The sequence below is a fragment of the Meleagris gallopavo genome, chromosome 2, assembly GCF_000146605.3.
Source record: "Meleagris gallopavo isolate NT-WF06-2002-E0010 breed Aviagen turkey brand Nicholas breeding stock chromosome 2, Turkey_5.1, whole genome shotgun sequence".
NCBI lineage: Eukaryota > Metazoa > Chordata > Aves > Galliformes > Phasianidae > Meleagris > Meleagris gallopavo.
This window is the reverse complement of record NC_015012.2, coordinates 78,693,532-78,713,535: the sequence shown is the minus strand read 5'-3', so window position 1 is coordinate 78,713,535 and position 20,004 is coordinate 78,693,532.

Here is a 20,004-nt window from a genome sequence, read left to right as displayed (position 1 = left end):
AAAAAACTGAAAATTAAAAAGCAATACAAATGTCTCCCAGGTGCCAGTACTCAGGGTTTTCCTTCACAAAACCACCACCTGTCTCTCATCTCTCTGTAACAGAAAGCACCATGAAGACTGCAGAGCCATCAATTCACACTAATAATCACAGAGCTCTCTTTTCCCTCAAGGTGTCCCATGTCCACTGCCACATTTCACATGCCTCTAGAGCATGTCCCTATCGTGTTACTCCAGGTCCATCCTTCCTGTGCTACACCCACCTGAAGGGGCTGGTGCTAAGCCCAAGGAAGCAGCGGAGTCACCACAGCACTGAAAGTTGGGCACTGCAGTCAAAAAGGTAGTATAAGGTGGTACAATTCACAGCATGTCACTGCCTTTTGCCTTGCCCATCTTCTTTCGCATGATGCATTGGGTACCGCCCCTTTGTAGGTCTCCTCTCAGAAGGAGGGAGCTGCAACACACAGCCTAATTTTGGCAATGAGATGTCCTCTGCTGGCTAATTTGAATAAATGAATGTACTCCTTTTTCTTCCATTCATCTTCTTATTATTGGAGATATTACATAGTAGACAAAGACTGGAGCTTGTGTACTGTTGGAGTCCTGCTGCAGCAGCCTCAGCTGTAAAATTTGGAATTTATTCAGAGTCATCCAAAGAATTAGCACTCCAACCTATCTCACATCAGCTGTACTCCATGTACCTAATATTTCCCTGTAAGGTCACTGTCATTTATTTTTAATCTCCAAATAATGCAATACATCCACTTTTTTTTTGCTCTGTGTCACACTACTGCTCCCTGCTGCCCAAGCCTTTTTCATATTGATAGATCCATTTTAATGCCACCTCTGCAGGAGACAGATCATATACTGACTGTGGGTAACTGGCTTCTCAGAAGAAAAGAAGCTGCTTGCTGTCAAGGAGATGCTTGTCTCTCCATGATTAATTACTGCGAAATGCCCACAGAGCTTTAAAATCATGATTAATTATGACAAAATGCACAGAGATCTTAAAGGCTAAATTCTACTACTAGCTGCATTTACCCAAGAGTTCCTCTACATCTTGCATCTGGGGACACTTCTGCAACACACAATCAGATGATAAAACTCCCACAGAACATATGGTTAATTATCAGGAAAAGACTAAATAAAAATAGCTAATAGCAAGTTCTGTGTCAATATTCATACATATTCAGAGGCTGTGTTCACAGTCTATTCCTTTAACTGCTCCTTTGTTTTACCTAGAATATACGCATTTATTTGCAAGGTAAAATACCCCTCTAAAAGAAGGCATTATATTGCTTGTGGTGTTCTTTCTTGATTTGGCATGCTCAAAGACACAAGTTCCCAAAAGGTTAACATTCCTTCCAAAGTAAAAAATGACAGATCCCATCTGTAGGATGTATTTTCCCATTTTATTTAGCATAGAAGCTGAGAAGATTAATAAGCTCCCATATTTTACACTAAGCATATTAGAGATGGCAATTTTAATGGGTTTGAAATCATCTTCTGAAATCCCACACTAAAAGAATAGCAAAGAGCAACCTGTTATTTTTCTGGGAACTTTCCCAAAGGTTTTTTATCAGTCAGAGTCCAGGACAGACTGCATCACGTGGCAGGGCAAGAAGGGCTGTCAGTCCGTCTGGACTTCTGCCACCTTTAGTGTCTGTCAGATTCCCGAGGGTCTCCTCCCCTCCAAGAGGTGAGCACCCACCAGCATACTTGGTTCATGCTTTGCTGGGTAGAAGCAATCTGTTTTTACACTGGGAGAGATAAGATGGGGCAAAGAACAGAGCAGCAAGGATATCTGTGACCTGCACAAAGAAGTGACCAGCAAGTACCTCAGACTTGGTAGCTCCCTCAATTAGAGAAGCCTTGTCAAAAACACAGGCTTTTAGAATGGGAAAAATGTATTATGCTAATCATTTCAATCCTTCTTCGCTTATCCATGTAGAACCTCACTGAATTATTCAATATTTTTCAGTCTAATGCACTGAATTGAGTTTTTTTCTTTAAGTTTTTTCCTGTAACAATTCTGGAAATTCTTACTGAATTTTATCTTTGGGCTTTCCGGAGAAGTATTCCTTTCAACCATTTCTTTCTGCTAACTGCAAATCATTTGATAGAATCAGAGAATAACCAATATTGGAAAAGACCTCCAAGATCATCCAGTCTAACCATCCACCTATCACCAATATTTCCCCAATAAACCATCTCCCTCAGCGCAACATCCAAACATTCCTTGAGCGTCTCCAGAGTCAGTGGCTTCAACACCTCACTGGGCAGCCTGCTCCAGTGTCTGACCGCCTTTTTGGAGAAGAAATTTTTCTTAATATCCAATCTGAATATCCCCTGGTGCAACTTGAGTCCATTCTCTCTTGTCCAACCACTAGTAATGCAGGAGAAAAGACTGACCCCCATCTCACCACAACCTCCTTTCAGGTAGCTGTAGAGAGAAATAAGGTCTCCCATGAGCCTCCTTTTCTTCAGTCCCACTTCCCTCAGCCGCTCCTTATAAGACTTGTGCTCCAGTCCCCTCACCAGTTTTGCTGCCCTTCTCTGGGCATGCTCCACAAGCTCTCTTACTCCCTTGTCTCCTCAATACTTTCCAATTCCTCCAGTTTTACAAATCTGAGTAAAGATAAGCCACTGCAAGAACACCACGAACAGTTGAATCTGCATTCCTTTGGGGTTATTACTGTTTTAAGGAAGCCAAAAAGAGGGGTTGATTCAAATGTGAAAAGAAGAACTATCAAAATTTTACCAAGAAACATCCCACTCCCTGCTGCTTAGACCATTTCACACGTAAATGTTCTTTCAGGAAAAGCTATTGAAAAGGTTCCAGTCTAAGCATGCAAATAAGTCATGGAAGGGGACACAACAAACAATATTAGAGGAGATGAACTTAACTTTGCTACATCAAAAAACAGGTATTCTCTCTCAAAAATGTAAAAAATGTACCCAAAGCAGACAACACAGAGCTGAGGTATGTTTTGAATTAATGAGGAAGCTGAAACTTTGAGTCTGGAAAATAATATAATCTATAAGATGTGATGCACTGACGCATGAATTGGGTAGGAGTTGGATGTCTTGCAGTCAAAGAGCTCCAGAGTGTGCCAGCCTGGGAAACTCAGCCTGCATATAAGAGTGCCTAGAGAGCTGGCCTTGCTCCTCTACCTCCAGCACCAGCCAGCTGTGCATATTGCAAATGCCCCTTTACAGTGCTCAGGCTATGGGGGGAAAAAAAACAAAAAGAAATATTGGCACAATGAACTGCGGTTATGAGGAACAGCTTTTAAATGGGAGAGCACAGATGTTCTAAGCACAATGGCTATAGTTTAAATTGAAAAGTGAACTGTTTGGCCATCATTTAAAATCACAGTGTGCCAAAGGAGAGGATTTAGGACATGCAGATTTGAGGAGCATATACATAAGGAACAGCTAAATTCTTATCTCTGACTGAGAGCAAAGAAAATCACAGAATCATAGAATCACCAAGGTTGGAAAAGATCGTCCACTCTAACTATCCATTTATCACTAGTATTTCCCACTGAACTGTGTCCTTCAGTACAACATCTAAATGTTCCTTGAAGACCTCCAGAGCCAGTGACTCCACCACCTTCCTGGGCAGCCCATTCCAACACTTGACCACTCTCTCAGAGAAGAAGTATTTCCTAACATCCAACCTTAATCTCCCCTGGCACAACTTAAGGCCTCCTCAAGTCTAGGCACATCCAGACCTCCTCTAGTCCTATCACTACACGGGAGAAGAGGCCAACTCCCACATCACCACAACATCCCTTCAGGTAGCTGTGAAGAGCAATAACGTCTTCCCTGAGCCTCCTCTTTTTCAGACTTATTGTGCTTTCACAGAATCACAGAATCACAGAATTGTAGGGGTTGGAAGGGACCTCTAGAAATCATCGAGACCAACCAATGGTTTCATGATTTTTGTTGACAGTGTTTCACATCAGAACATCATGTGGACCAATGGGAGTTAACGAGTTAATATTTTGGTTCCATTTACTGCCTTTTGTGGACTCCTTGAGTATCCTGATGGGAGAGGAGGGGGCGGCATCCCCGGAGGACCTGGTGGGAAGAGGCAGCGGGGTGGAGCTGCGGACAGGACCCAGAGCATCTGCCTCTCTCCGTCTGGCCCCGGCTCAGCCGTCTCAGCTCACTGCAGAGAAAAGCATGCGCTTTCCTTCGCACTATCGTGGTTTGACTCTTATTTCTTTGAAGATAGAAAACTACGCGCTTATCTGGGGCAGGGGAAGAGAAAGGCAAGGAACATGGAGAGGATTGGCCTTTTGTCATCAATTGCAACAAGATACTTTTCCCATAGTGCCAGGACTACCACACTGGGTGGGAAGGCAATGCCACTGCCCCAGAGCCCGCAGACTATAGAATCATGGCTATAGAAGTAATGGGTAAGGCATGTCTTCTAGGTTAGTAGGTATTAATTTAGCCAGTAGAAAACTAGAAGTAACAGCTTACATTTTTCCAACCAGTCAATAAACAACACCAGATGCCCACAGCTCTTCTCCCAGTGCCTGCCTTATCTTAGATGCTTCAGCTCAGCTATGGATGTCAGCCCTTCCCTTTCCACTGGAGAATCCATGATACCCTCTGGACATGTATTTATAATGAGGGGCAACTGCCAGTCAGACTCATTGCTTAGAGCTAAAGACTTTGAAGTTCTCTATAAAATGATGTTTCTGGGGATTTTACCTTCCAGCACAGCATTAACTCTGATTATACAGGCCAGTTATACAGCAGCTAATTATGTCCAGAATTGCAAATAGCCCATATGCTCCCCAAATCTGTTTCACCAACACTTCTCACCCCTATCTATCCAACAGAAACAGGGGAAATCAGTTTAACTAGCAATACAACTTTTCCATACACTTCACCACTAAACTTAAATAAATAAATAAATAAATAAATAAATAAATAAATAAAAAGAAAAAACTGGGATGAAAAAAGATGAAGAACCGTGCAAAGGCAATAAGACCGCTACAGCAAAAAGAACTCCAGGCTTATTCTGATTGTTTAAATCTCTTAGGTTTAAAATCATGGCCAGTCAGAACCACTTTTTTCTCTTAAGACTGCAGGGTAGAGGAGAATCATGTGTAGAACCAGGAAGAATTTTCACCGGTGAGGAAAAATGCAGAAAGGAGTAAAAAAGCCCACTTATCTCGTATTTATAAGGAGAATGTAGGTCATATTTTCCCATTTCTTCTGCTCATGTATCTCTCTTCTACTTTCTCCCTTTTGCTACCTTGTGCAGGTAGTGAATTCAGAAGTGAAAGAATCAAGATGCTCTTCAAAGAGGCTAATCCCACAGAAGATGTGGGAAGTGTTTGAAAATCCCTGGCTAAAGAAGAAAATTGCTGGCTTCCACTCAAGTGTATACTTTCACCAGTAGATATTAGGGAAATGGTAAATTGTCAGAGACCAAGATATCGGCATGCATCAGGAGAACGAATCTACATAACCTAGCATAAAATATAATTACAGATTTTTGTCAGTTTGTAAAGTTATTTCATAAAGTGGTGTGGAATGGTTTCATAACGTGCGTTAAATGAAGCAGAAAATGAAGCATAGGTTCTCTTAGCTGTTCTCAACAAAATGTTATCATCTGCCCATTACAGAATTATTTTTAATATTTTTTCTGTGACTACAATAGAAATCTGCTTCCATTTCTACTACTATTCATACAGATACGTTTCTGGGAAGGCCATTCCCCTCACTGATTGGTAGTTAGGGGCTGAGAGTAAAGCAACACTAAGAGATTCATTAGCTGAGAGTGACTGGGCAGAACACTGATTAATGCCATTTTGGTTAGAAGTGTGCATACATCTTTGTATGTATCCAGCTAAATTGTTCTTAGAGGCAAATAGTTGTGATACAAAACATAACACCATTCTGTTCTGTCCAAAACTATCTATGCCTAAACGGTCCGAGGAGCAGAAGCAGCAGGTATACTGCTGGCTTTAACTTCTGCTACTGATGCCAATAGGACACAGTTTGCACTACATTAAACATTTCAGCTTTGTTACCTTCAGTTGGGTTGCCTAAGCTGCATGGGCACACACTATTTTGCATTTCTACTATCCACCCTCTATCACACAAATTCTCATCAAGGTTTGGTATACTTTGTTAATGTATGCAAAGTTCCACAACTGGAATAAATACTAATATTTACCATAGGCTGTTAGAAGTAATGCAGACATCCAATCTGTTCCCATAACACCAAGTGCCCATAACTGCCCACCTCCTCTACTGATCTACACATAACTTGCATTATCTGAGCACCATAAATTGGTGTTTATACAACCATCTCACTGCTCAGATATGCCCACAAAATCAGATATAGAAGGGAATAAGGTAGGGAATAATAAAGACAGGAAATAAAGACGGGAATAAGAGACAGTGTCGAAAGTGAGGGAGGAAAGACACTGCAGTGGAGCAGCCCCAAGGGGCTGAAGGAGAGGAGGGAATGCTTCAATAAATTCCCATCACAATACCTGCACTCATTTAGAACTTGAATGGCTGAATTTTGTTTGTGGGTATTTTTCTCCCAGATAACCTAGCAAACAGAAGAGCAAAAGCACAGAAAACATCCTCTCCAAAATGTATTCCTTCTCATCTCCTACTGTGTGCAGAAACTAAACATACGTTCATTAAAAAAAGCTTCTTGAATGAGTTCTTTAACTTCCCCAGATACAGGAGCAAGGAGTTAATTATTGCTTAAATTCAGATGTAGTGATGTCCTTTGGTTTAAACATTAATTCTCAGAAAACCTGCCCAGGTAAAATCCCAGTTTGTGAGACACTGAGCACCAGCTCTGATGCTTAATGCCCTCAGCTGCCATTGTCTTCTGGAGGGGCTTAGGATGAGGTCATTAAAAGCAATCACCAAGAAGTCATGGCTGATTACTCTTTCAATTAGGACTTGGTCCCACAGGCAGTTCTGTGCCGTAAGTGCAGAAGACAGAGGCTGGTGTTGAATACTCAGTGTTTGCTCAGTGTCTGGTCAGTGAAGTTCAATAACAGAATCAGTGAAGCTAGAGAAAAAGGTGACGTGGGCAAATTGGTCTCATTGCTTAGTCCTGCAGAGGACAGGGAGGTGGGGAAACCCAGCATGATCTGCTTGGGGTGAGGGACAGTCATACACCAACATGAGGGAGGAGTTCAGGTATAGCCTGTGCCAACAGAACACACTGAGACATGGCCATATTTGAGATGACTGAGAATAGAGAAATCAGAATTGAGTACCTAGTATTTGACAATATTCAGCAATGACTTGGCCCAGTCTGTGTGCAAGCTCACATTTCCACTATTCCAGAAGATTGTAGCCTGGTTGTACTGCAGCAGCAAAGCCTTCCCAACAGCCCTGCAGCTCAGCACTTTTCCCCGCACTGTCCCAGGCCATGTCCTGGTTCCTCATGTGTTAGATTGAGGGGGCAGAGCAAATAGAAATGCCATCAGAGAAAGTAGTTTCTTTCTAGTGGTATTTTCATACCATTTTGCCTTCATTTTCTGTGTCTATCTAGGCAGCAGGTTTAGGTAGGAACATTTGCTGAAACAGCAAATGCTCACTCAAGCTACGGACTAAGAACTTTTAGTAATTATTCAATGCATAAGGAATAAATTAGAAGAAATCAGATAATTAACAAACGGAAAACAGAATCCAATTTTTCCTTAGTCATCACCTCTCCCTCACAGTTCTGACCTCAGAACGGTTGTTGTCCTTTCTACTTACAGTAATTGGTTCTCCCACTATTCCTAGGTGAGTTAAATTTGGGGGTTCACTATTAATAATTGCAGTCCTTGGAGTTGCATAAGAAGACCTGGCTTTAGTCAGGATATTTTCTAATTTTCCAATGCATGCCTGTAGTATGTGTAAAAGGTGCTAGTTAATTTTCCACCTTAATAAACTGTTTTTCCAGAATTGAACGAAGCAAAGTCATCAGTTAACTTCTTTCAGCATCCTTACTAGCATTGATACTATCTTTTATGGCATAAGGTACATCTTATACCACTTAAGCTGCTGAAAAGGGAGTTCAGTTTCCCCTCAAATTCCAGCACCTCCTCTACCAGTCGAGGTCTAATACTCTGATTACCATCTTTCTCAGCTGTATAGTTACATTCTTTTTCCCAACATCACATCTCATCTGCTTCAGGAGAGAGTGTTGATCTCTCAGAGGTGCCCTCAGTGGAGCTCACCATATGCCTTCAGACATCCGCTTTATCATCTGTCTCCTAGCTCTCCTCTGCCTCCAACAGCTTCTCACATGGATTTAATTTGCAAGACATAAGGAGAGGGGAAAGCTGTAACTACCATGCTGGTAGGAGAGACTTGATCTCTGCAGAACTTCGACACCAAAGGACAAGCCCCAGAGAATGTACCTACATTCTTAATGCACAACTTCAAACACCAGATATAGAAAGCCAAAAATTATACTTTTTTTTTTCCACTGAGATTTGTTTTTTTGCTTTTTTTTTGTTTTTTTTTCCCAAGAGATTTCTTTAATCTACACAAATGACTACCTGTGTTATCAAGCACAGTAACTAGTGGGTACCTTCTTGTGGTCATTTCTATCCCCTGCTGACTCCTAACACACCCTGTTAGTCACACCCCTCATTCCCTTCCAGTGGGGCTGACATCTTTGCTTCAACTGCCTCACTGATCACACTGCAGAAGCACCATCAGGTTCCCTCACTCACACTCTCTTGATTCCACTGGAAATTGAATGGAAAATGAAATGTTGTCACCCAGAGTGATGGAGAACATCGGCTTGAAAATATTTAAAATTCTGGTGGCTGCCATTAGCATCTAGAAGATTCTGGACATGATTTTCAGGGCAGATGTCCGAATTTTCCCTAGAAAAGAAAGTGGAGAAAGAACCACAAATTTTCAGACATCTGTCATTCAGATAACCACTCTGGAAGATGTTTCAGTTTGCAAATCCCACTGAGATGCAAGTGTTCTCCAACCACTCCACTCTTCTTACAATGCTTCTTACTCACAAACAGAAGAATTTCATCTCCACATACTGACTTCTCTGAATCCCATTTTTAGGTATGTGGCCATATCATGTGCACTGGCAAGGTGCTCCTCCTCCTCATTCAGGGAAGGGCAGGTGTCCCAGTTAGGTGTCAGCTCATCTATAACCAGGAACGCACTGCCCTTGCACCATGGCAGAGGGGGACCCCAAGATCCAGAGATACAGCCCCAACGTGCCATAATCCAGGAGCTGCCACTCAGCTCTCTCTTTGTCTCTGTGGAACTGAGCAGCACAGACACACTGGAGCTGCAGAAGCCCACATTTCTCTGCGTGCTGATGCAAAATCATGATGAGCTATCCAGTCCATTTTGGCTCTGTGCAGAGCTATCAAGAGTCCCTATAGGCAGATTGATCCTCTTTATCATATGATAGATTGTGTCTAATGCAGCACCTAAATTACACTGAGTTTGCGATACCATCTGGATCGCTGTGTTACCCTCAACCTGAAAATTGACACAGGAATATAACAGAGCCATGGCTGCAACTCACAGTGGCACAAAGCTGTGCTGTCTCACATGGGAGAGTCTTAAACTCTAAACTTAAACCATAAACTTCTTTTTTATCCTTAGGTGTGGAACATAGCACTAACCAAGAAGGTAACTGGCAGTATCTGATATGCTGCATCAAGTTTACCTGAAAGCAGTGACAGATGATCATTCTGTAGAGGGGAAATTTCACCCGAATTTTTATTGCATAACAGAAAAAGGATGCAAAATGGTGGCTTATGAAAGAAGGAGATATCAGTGAAGGCAGAGAGGAATGGCCCACAAGCATTACATTACTCTTGGTTTGATAGGACCTTAAGACAGAGAAAGGAAAGTGCTTCAGTTATCTTTTAGCAAGCTCCAAGACTTCCTGTGTCTTCAAAGGAGTGATGATGACGGGCTAATGCATTTATTTCATTGATGATACAAAGAGGCAAAAGGAAATTGACACTGTCTCCCTGTCACCTACATTCCACTTGGTCAGCCAAAATTCTTTCTTGCGCTTTTCTTGCAGACCAGCTTTCTAACTGATTAAACCTCAGTGTAATGATTCATCATTGTCTGTCCATTCCCATTTTACTGTCTAATTAAAATGATTTTTATGCCCAGTGATAATTGCTTTCTTTCTTCTATTATTACTCAGAAATGTTAATATAATCTAGCTCACCAGTCTCTGTGTCTACCACTAGAGACAATAAATAAATTAAACACAAAAGAATTTTGTTTAAATAACATTAGGATTGAGTCATAAAACTACAACAGCATGGATATTCCAGATAAGACTACATATTCTTGCCAAAAACATTTGTTGTACATATGGCTGGTTGTTTCTCAGAGTCCCAGAAAAGGCAGTGCTATGCACCGTGTGCTTCATTAGCAAGATATTAGTGGCCTTATAGAGTCAAGTGAAACAGAAAATCATTTTATAGCAGTCATTATTTTTATACATCAGTACTTCCTGACAGGTCTTATCCTGAAGCACCTGAAATATGTGGAACAGAAGACGCTGATAAATACTGACTTTTCGGTGGAAACCTCTTTACTATCTCATTACTTTATGCATTTTTAAAAAGCACTTTCTTTTGTGGGCTCTTTGTCTAGCAATCCTTTGGTAAAGGCAAAAGCACCAAATTACTAACATCTGAAGACAGAAATAGTGCTCAAAAATAGAAACCCTGCAAATGATCTAAATCTGTAAAGAGCAATCCAGTCAATATCAGTTTTGGATGCCTTGATGTTAAATACCCAGGTTATATATATTTTCTTCCTTACTAGATGCTCAACTCCCACTGCCATCACTGCATATTCAGCCTGTCACTGTTTCCCAGTTTTCATTCCTTCATCCGTATTGCTTGTTCTGATCCTTCATCCATTCCATACACATGCATGTATGACTATACATGCACATATGGGTAAAAGCAATGCCAGTTATATTATCACTGACATTTGGGGTTGATCATATGTTCGGATAGCTGTAGTGCACAAATCATCAATCCTATCTCAACAGCAAACTTCAGATTTATCAATATGTCTTGTCTTTTCCTAACCTGAAATTTCACAATGTGCTTTTAGTGATAATTGTATTAGCTACATGATCTCAGCTGGCCTTTTTAGTGAAGCCTGAAGAAATAAATGTGGCAACAAACACTGGCCTTTCCGGAGAGATTTGCTGGTAGCTTTCCATCCCTTCTACAAAACCTTATAGTAGCTAATTTTATCACTCAGAAGCCTCATCATCTTCTACCACGGATTAATTTTCTTGGGGTTTGTAAATTTCTATGGCACCAGAGAACTTGAGACTTTGCTTTACTTCATACCCAAGCTGATCCCACAAACAGATATCTTATTTTGTGGGGACAATATTGAACTCAGAAGCTGAGATACAGACCGAAAAGTGAAAACTTTTAGGTCTAAAATAATTTATTGAGATTGTTCTTTTAGATTTTTGTGGTAGACTTTCATCACTCTATATTAGATTTATACCTACCATAAAGAACTTGCTTTTAAATGTTAAAAGCAGTGAAAATAAGGGCAGATTTGTGATATGAGATATGAAGAGTAACTTGCAAACATTGCCTAACAAGCAGTGTGGATCTCAGCATGGGGAATGGCCATGTTGTTGCCATCCCTTTCCACCTCATTCTACTGGAAGTGGAACCTGCTGCTGAAATGGCCTTCTGAGTGACAAAGTGTCTTGTCCTCATCTCTTGATTTCTTGCCCCTGTACTGTCCTAGCCATGTGTGGGCTCAGCTGACTCTAGACTGTTTGGGAGATTTGCCAAAATAATTTTCAAGTGGTCCCTAACCAGCATCAAGCTGCTAGCAGAGATGTAAGATCACAAACTGTAATTCGCCTTTCACAAGACAGCAGACTTTTTTTCTAAGTAGGGCAATACTTGGTTTACATCAGGAGACAGTAGCAGGATGAGCTCTCAAGGGGAAGATATACCATATGCCTATTTCATCCAAGCATTATCAACTTAAAAATTGTAATACTCAGAAAAAAGACAAGAAAGAAAGTAATGTTCCCTTCATCCCCTCCTGATCTTTTTCTCCTTACATGAATGGATGTACACGTGCATTTGCTGGGGACTCAATATTTTTCCCGCTGCTGGGACCATCCTGATTGGCCAGGTCCATGAATTAAGCCTGTGCTTCTTCAAGAATGCTTTATCTGTAGGAATCTTTTATTTGTATAAAGTCATAGACTCTTTTGAGTTAGAAGGGGCCTTTAAAGTTCATGTAGTCCAAGTCTCCTGCAATGAACAGAGAAGTATAGATCATGGCTTGATATTGCTGATGTCTCATTCTATATTAGCTACTTTAAGCTCTCTTTTACAGCTAGGGAACTGATGTTTCTGCTGTTAAAAATCTTCTCAGACAAGACACAGGAAAAACAGAAAAGTAATGCAGGACAAATCTGAGAGAAAATAATTGTTTTGAGAATTCAGATTCAAGGATTCAAGTTTTAGATCCCAGCCCAAGGCATCCAGTAGCAGTGATTGAGTGCAAAGAAGAAATTCTTCCCTGCCTTGATCAGTAAATGGATAGGAAATTAAAGACTTTTTCTCTCACAAAAAAAAAAACGTTGGAAGTCTTCTGCATTCATAACAACAAATGAAGTTGCTATTCATTTTCAGAAAAGTGCTTAATTTTCAAAGCAGAACATGTTGTTAGCTGGGAGAGAGTTATCATGTAATTACACCTCTATAATATTTATCATGAGGCAGAAGCTTATAGAGTCTTTCTATCTGTCCATCAAATCTTTATCAAGAAAATTGGATTAGATTTTTTGGACTGCAACCCAAACCATAATTCCGTTCTCTTCTCCCTCATTTACTTGGATATCTGCATCAGTCAACCTTGAAAAGTGCCTTAATAAATCACATCAGGAATTAAAATTAATGTTGAAATGGGAGGTTACATTTAGGTACTTTTTCTCTAAAATCTGAAAATTTGATGCTTACTGATTAACCTTCTTCATGATATGGTGCAGATTATTCTTATTAGCCATTAAGAGTAGAAGACTGGACAATTTCTTTAATGGGAGATGAAATATGCACACGCATCTGAGATAGGTGGAGTTATATTTCTTCTTGAATAATATTTCTCTAATCTAAGACAAAGCACTCTGCCGTGATGCCAGAGGAGCTGATATGAAGTTTGTACAAACAAATGCTGATCTGTCTGCAGGAAAGGAATTTAACAGTGTTGCTCCTCAGGATGTCCATGGAATTCCTTTAAGTTTTAATCTGAAAAATACTGCTACATGGAAGATACAGTAACTGTTTTCTTTATTATTCCAATACTGTCTTTAAGATTTCATTATCAAAAGAAGGATCATAAATATGCACAAAAGTAATTTTATAGAAGAGTTTAATTTAATACTGTAGTGTTATTTTTGATTTCTACGGGAGCTGATGGAAGAAAGCAAAAGAAAAGTATTCAATTTAATCTGACTTTTTGCCTTTTTTAGTTATTTCTTTCATTCTCTTCTCTAAAAATATCAATTTTCTAGGAGATAGGACTCATTTAGACAGAATGCTCTAAGCCAGATCTTCTGAGCTTCATAAGCTTTCTGCTATTGTCTTTAATCAATATGGAGACACTGGTCTGCATGGCATGCAGAACCACCTGCTACAGAGAATAGCCTCACTGTATGGGTATTTTGGATTGGATTTGTTTGGACTAAAGTATAGTCTTCAAAAGCAGATGAACACACTTTACATTTTCCGAACATTCTGTTGTCAAAACCACAAGATTTTTTTAAAACTGAGTTTTTCAAACAAACGAATGTGTCAGCCGGCACCTTTTGCAGGGGTTGACACCAAAGCAAACCTCAGAAAGTTATCAAATCAGAACAGCATGTCTGATACTCAATTTGTACTCTCCTTATATCGAAAGTGTCATTACACAGGGCTCAACGTGACAGAGAAAGGTCTTGGGGGCTGGTTTGGTTTTGCATTTTTATTCTGCTATTCTGCATTGGACAAATAATATATAAGTTATCTTCTGCAACAGTAGCAATTAACAGCACCAGCTGAATACTGAATGAGCTAGCTGGCAAAGACTAAATTAATTTGTTTTGGTCATGGGCATAACTATTTTAATTTAGTCTGTCAAAAACATTTGCATTATTCCCTTGCAGAGTGAGAAAAAAAGCACGGCTGGGCACCGCTCCTCCCTGCAGGATTAGCTGGAAGTTCTGATTTCCTTTGCAGCAAGAAAGAGTAATCCATACAAGCCTGCACCCAGCTGTCCCCCAGCCCACCTGTGAGCTGGGTGCTGTTAGATAGCCATTGGGTATGTGCATCTGAGAACAGAACCAGCAGCAGAAAAGCTTTCAGAAAAGACATCCAAATAATGGGAAAACGAAATGTGCCCTGAAAACTCTTTGATAAAGCGTTGCCTCCAGTTTGAATGTGAGAACAAATAAGTGATTTCACTTTTCTTTCTTCCCTGTTCAGATGAGACTTTGTACATGTGCTCTCTCAAGAAGGAGTGCCAAGCCTTGCCTCTTTCCAGCAGGAGCTGCCCACAGGCCCCAGGAACTGGCTCTCCACAGGAGTTGCTGGCAGTGCTAGTGTAACAGGACTTAAATACCACAAATGTCCCTAGCAGTGTAATGCAAAACAGTGCATTTTACAGCCAGTCAAGCAAATAAGGATTTAGATCAGCAATTGTGAGTACACTGTTGGAAGTGCTTGTACAGATCTGGTAAGAAACAAAGAAAATCCCATTCAGTTCTCTGGCCAGTCATGATTAACCTGTCCCCAGCAGCAAACTAGCATCTAGGTTTCCCAGGTCTAGGCATAGATCCCAGTGAAATAAACAGGGCTAAACCTTCAGATTACGGATGAACTGCATTAAATAACAAATCAAAACAAAGAAGATATGTTCAAAATTACATTCCATGGGCCTAAAGGGAGGAAATTTATTGCATATGTTATTTTTTTGAAGATAAGCCACTCTATTCCAGCTGCAATATTAATCATATTTCACTTGAACAGTTTTGCACACCAGTAAACTGCTGCGTCATTTGGGAATTCAGGTAATTCATAAGAAAGTGTGAATGTGAGGCGTGTAAATCTCCACTCCAGAGTTGGGTCTCATAGTTTCATACGGCAAGATTAAATTTATAATTGCAAGTTGTAATCATTGTACTGAAGCGAATGTCAAGCTGAAAGCCTACCTGCCCTGTAATATTGCAGGAAGGATTTCTTAGCCTGGAGCTGCAGTGATTGATCTGCCATTTAAATGCCAGAAGGAGCTTTCAGGATTGGAGACAACCAATAGTGTAAGCTAGTTTTATTGAAATGGGGCTGATCAACAGAGTTAATTCAGAAATATTCACCCATTTGCAACTTCAGTTATGTCTCAGCTCAAATAATATGTTTTTTACGTGGCACAGCATACTCAAAAAAACAGACAACAGAAGGGAGAAAAGTCTTGTCCCTTCTGTTAAAATACTTCTAGTGGATTCTTGAGATTTTTTTTCTGTTTGGGGTTTGCTTTATGGATTAATGCAAATGTGCAACAGTAAGATCAGAAGTGATATCCTCACGCAGAGGTAGATCACACAGGAAGACTAGTCCAATGGTGATCTCACCCTGTTGAGTCTCCATTGCCAAAAATATAAAGCTACCCTAGCTCCCTTCCACTGCAGAGGGAGCAGATGATAGCCCTACATAAGCAGCCTTCAATCATCTGTTCTGCTTTGTAGGCTTCAACACCACCAAGTTTTTAAACACAGTGAGATCAGATTAGACCTTTCTCTCTCCTCTTCACCTTTTTATGAGGAGCTATTTTTCCTCCTAAAGAGAGTCATACTGTGAAGTGGATAAAGTGTCAGGTGTAACAATGCATTGAGCCCGAAGGCTCATTAATTCTATCTGAACCACCCTAACTTCTGTGGTCCTGCTAATCTAAAGCAATGGCTCCCAAAGGAGAACACGTGGGTTATAACCTGAGAAACAGGAGGATGGTGGGAATGTTCAGTGTTTCTTGCACAAAACATAACGGAGGGACCAACACAGCAGCTCACCCCAAATCAAGCCTTGCTATGCAGCAAAACTTCAAATTGAAAGCTGTGGCTACAGCAGATCAGCTGCAAGGATGGTCTTGGAGACCATGGTGAAGGCTGCTTAGGACCTGGGAGCACCAATATGCAGTGGCTGTGGTAACAGCGGACTACATGGGAGGAGCAAAAACTATGGAGGTTGGAAACAGTGAGGTTAAAAAGAGTGAGGGGGAGCATAGGGATCTATCCCTCTGATCTGCAGAGGGAGGATGGGAGGAAGATGCATTATGGTACATTGCCTTGCATTCATTTTTGTTTTGAAACCCAATACTTGTTTTGGTTAAGTTATAGCAGAATCAGTAAAGTATAAGTACTGCTTTCAGTAAAAAGTGAGCTGCATTGCTGGTCCCTGTGATATTCCTCATGCTAACTATAGAGGATGTTTCCAAACTAGTGGGATCTTTGGAGTGAGAAGCTGTTTGTTTCAAAATAGAAGCTGTTTGTTTACGCCTGCAGCATTGGCTGCTTTTGCAAAGCAAGGAAAGAAACACCTAATTAATTATGCTTGTTGCCTATCCCCTGGAAAAGGGAATGGGTAGAGGAGAAATTGTGCTTACTTTGAGTGATCACCTTCTGTGTTAGCTCAGTAAGAGGGATTTATTTGTGCTTAGCCAGATCAATCTTCAGCTCACATGGTGAGTGAAGCATCTATCTTGGTAGCTGTTACTTTCTGCCCTGTAGCCATGTGGCCAGAACAGCATTGCTTTAGATTTCAGGTCCAAGATTACAGAATCACAGAATTATAGTTGGAAGGGACATCTAAGGATCATCCAGTCCAACCTCCTGCTAAAGCAGATTCCTTTTACTAGGTCACATTCAGGAACGTTTTGAATATCTTCGGAGAAAATTCCATAGCACCCCTGGGCAGCCTGTTCCAGTGCTCAGTCGTCCTCAAAGTAAGCAAGCTTTTCTTTATGTTTGTATGAAATTTTCTCTGTTTGTACCCATTGTCTCTTGTTCTATTGCTGGGCATTGTCTGGACGCCATTGAAAAGAGCTTCAGTCCTCCAAGACGAAGGGTAGGGAAAGAATATTTGCCTTAAAACCCACTTGCAAAAAACTTCTCTCACAAGTGGGAAAGTTTTCACCAAAAGCTGTATCCAAAGTTAACCACATAAGGGACATACCACTGACCAGCACAGAAGCATTTAAAATCAAAAGAGGCCCTTGTTTATAGTGCAGTCCAATATCAATCGATCTGTACTCACCACCAGGAAACTCATGACAGGAGGTTAGATTGGAATCCCAAATTAAATCTGACCGTAATTTGTAATTTAATGTCAAAACCTATCATCATTACAGCTACCAAAAGGCAGAAGCAGAGTAAGTCAATTGCGAATTTAACAAATTAATCTGGGACTAGTTATAAGTGACAGGCTGGCTACTTTCAACAGCAATTTTTCAAATCCCTTTCTCTCTGATCCTTTGTCATAAAGAAAGTGATTTAACTTTATCTAGCATATATTTATTTAATCAGTCTCGAAGTAAAATAATATTCCAATGACTTTAGGTGATTATAAATTTTTTCCATAATAGTCTCAAACACAAAAAAATTCTGTTATATTTACAGAAAAGTGATACAAAATGGTTGAACAGTCAGAGCCAAACTGGTGTCCTGTGTTGACCAGATGCATTTAAATTAACTCTTTCCTGTGTAGTGTCCCTCCATAATACTTATTAAATACTTAACAAAGCTGGGACTGAAGAAACCAAATGGAAGAAATAGTTTACCACTCCAATTATTTTAATTTAGTTAAAGCCTTGGCAAAAGAGGAAAGTAACATTGTATCTAAATAAAAACATTTTAATGATTATTGACAGCCCATGCAGTCTGCTTTAATACATATTCAGATTATAAATCCTCACAGAACAGGCTCTGCTGCAAAATAATCGTCATGCTTCCAATTCAGGGAGTCATGGTAATGAGCGGTGATTTGGTTATATTTCTTCAGTGCCCTCTACTGGAAAAAAATAATAATCTTGCATCACCTCTTTCCTTACAAGCAGCTTACTGATTCTCCACTGACTTCACTGTGTAAGAAGTGCAGTCACTTTTATTTAATGATTCAAAGAAAATTTAAGGAGTGTGCTCTTCCCACTATTAAAATAAATGGCCTTGGTGACCTGTAGGATTGCCTAGACTGGATTTCATTTATTTATTTATCTTCAAGTGCAAATAATCACAGAATCATAGAGCATTCAAATTGGAAAAGACCCACAGAGATCATCAAGTCCAACTCCTGGCTCCACACAGCACCACCCAAACCCTATGTGTGAGAGCACTGCCCAAATGCTCCTTGAACTTCAGCAGCTGGGAGCTGCATAATGTTTCACTCTACAGAGGAGAGTCATTAAAGGCTCGAGTCTGTAGTCATTTTCTTTTAATCACCATACCAAATAGTGAAAACTGGAAGTAATAATATTGAAGAGAAGGGCAAGAGTTAATAACAGGTCATTAAACAACTTCTCTTGAGAAAAATAAGGGAATAATTTGTTATGCAGTTAAAAAAAAAAAAAAAGATGGAAAGGTGGGTAAAACTAAGTCCCAAACTACAAAGGGAAAAGAAGAAATTCACTATCAGCTGTCCATCTTTTGTCTAAACTCATTTTGTAAATACTGCATGTTACTACAGAGCACAACATGTACTACTACATGTATCTACTTAGTTCTGCTAAGGCTTGGATGATCCTGTCATTTCTGCATCCTCTAAATACAGTCTTTGGAGCCAGCAAAAGGCTGTAGTGAAGGGAAGACCTGCATTCAGTTTTCAGCCTCATCTCCCTGGCAGTCTGTCCTGGCAGAGCTTCATTTCATCCAAGACTCTGTTTAGTTCCTACTTTGGATTTTAGGCTTTATTGTTGATTCCCTGGTTGAGTTTCCTGTCTGTTGTATCACTATTGCTAGGTACAAAGCAATGCAGTACCATGGCAACAGTCAAATTGTAAATTATTAAAGAAAATGAATAACTAGATTGGACACACACACACACATTTTAAAAAAATAATAATAATTTAAAAGAGAGGAATCAAACAAGAAAATAAACATAAATGCTATTTGGCACCTGTGGAACTAATATAATTACTTTCATAATAATTTCAGAGACACTAGAGCTCACTTCTGTCTTGTTTGTTTTGGAAAATAATCTATTATTACTAACAAAACAGTCTAGGAACATTTTGAGATACATTTTGTATTGAATAACAGCATCTAACAGCTATGTGGAGATGGAAAGTGATTAAAAAATAACCCTGGCTGTCAAAAACATGGAGGTACTAATGACCTGACATGATATGACATGCTGGTTTTCTCAGTGGACAAAGCTGGAGCCAGCTGTACAAACCAGTAATGGAAAACAACAGGAACAATATTACTTGCTGCCTTAACACCCTGTAAAACAAAAATGTAAAATAGTAGTGATGAAAATTTATATTTCTTCCTTGAATTCTGCCAACTTTATGACTTCCCAAATGTTTCAAGAAGCAAGTCAATAAAAAGGAAAAAGAAAAAAAAGAAAAAGAAAGAAAAAAAAACCTGAAAATTGAATAACATTCAATTTAGTAAAAGAAGAAGGCACGGAGGATGGAGCCAGGCTCTTTTCATTGACTCTCAATGCCAAGACAAGGGGCAAAGGGCACAAATGGGAGGAGATTCCTCTGTACATCTGGAAACAATGCTATGTTTTATAGATGGCAGAACACTGGCACAGGCTGCCCAGAGAGGCTGTGGAGTCTCCTCCTTGGAGATCTCCTGCCTGGAGATGAGCCTGGGCACTCTGCTCTGCGTGTCCCTGCTTGGACAGGAGTTGGACCAGGTGGAACCAGAGGTCCCTTACAACTAATCTGTGATGTGCAAACTCTTTCTTTTTTCCTATC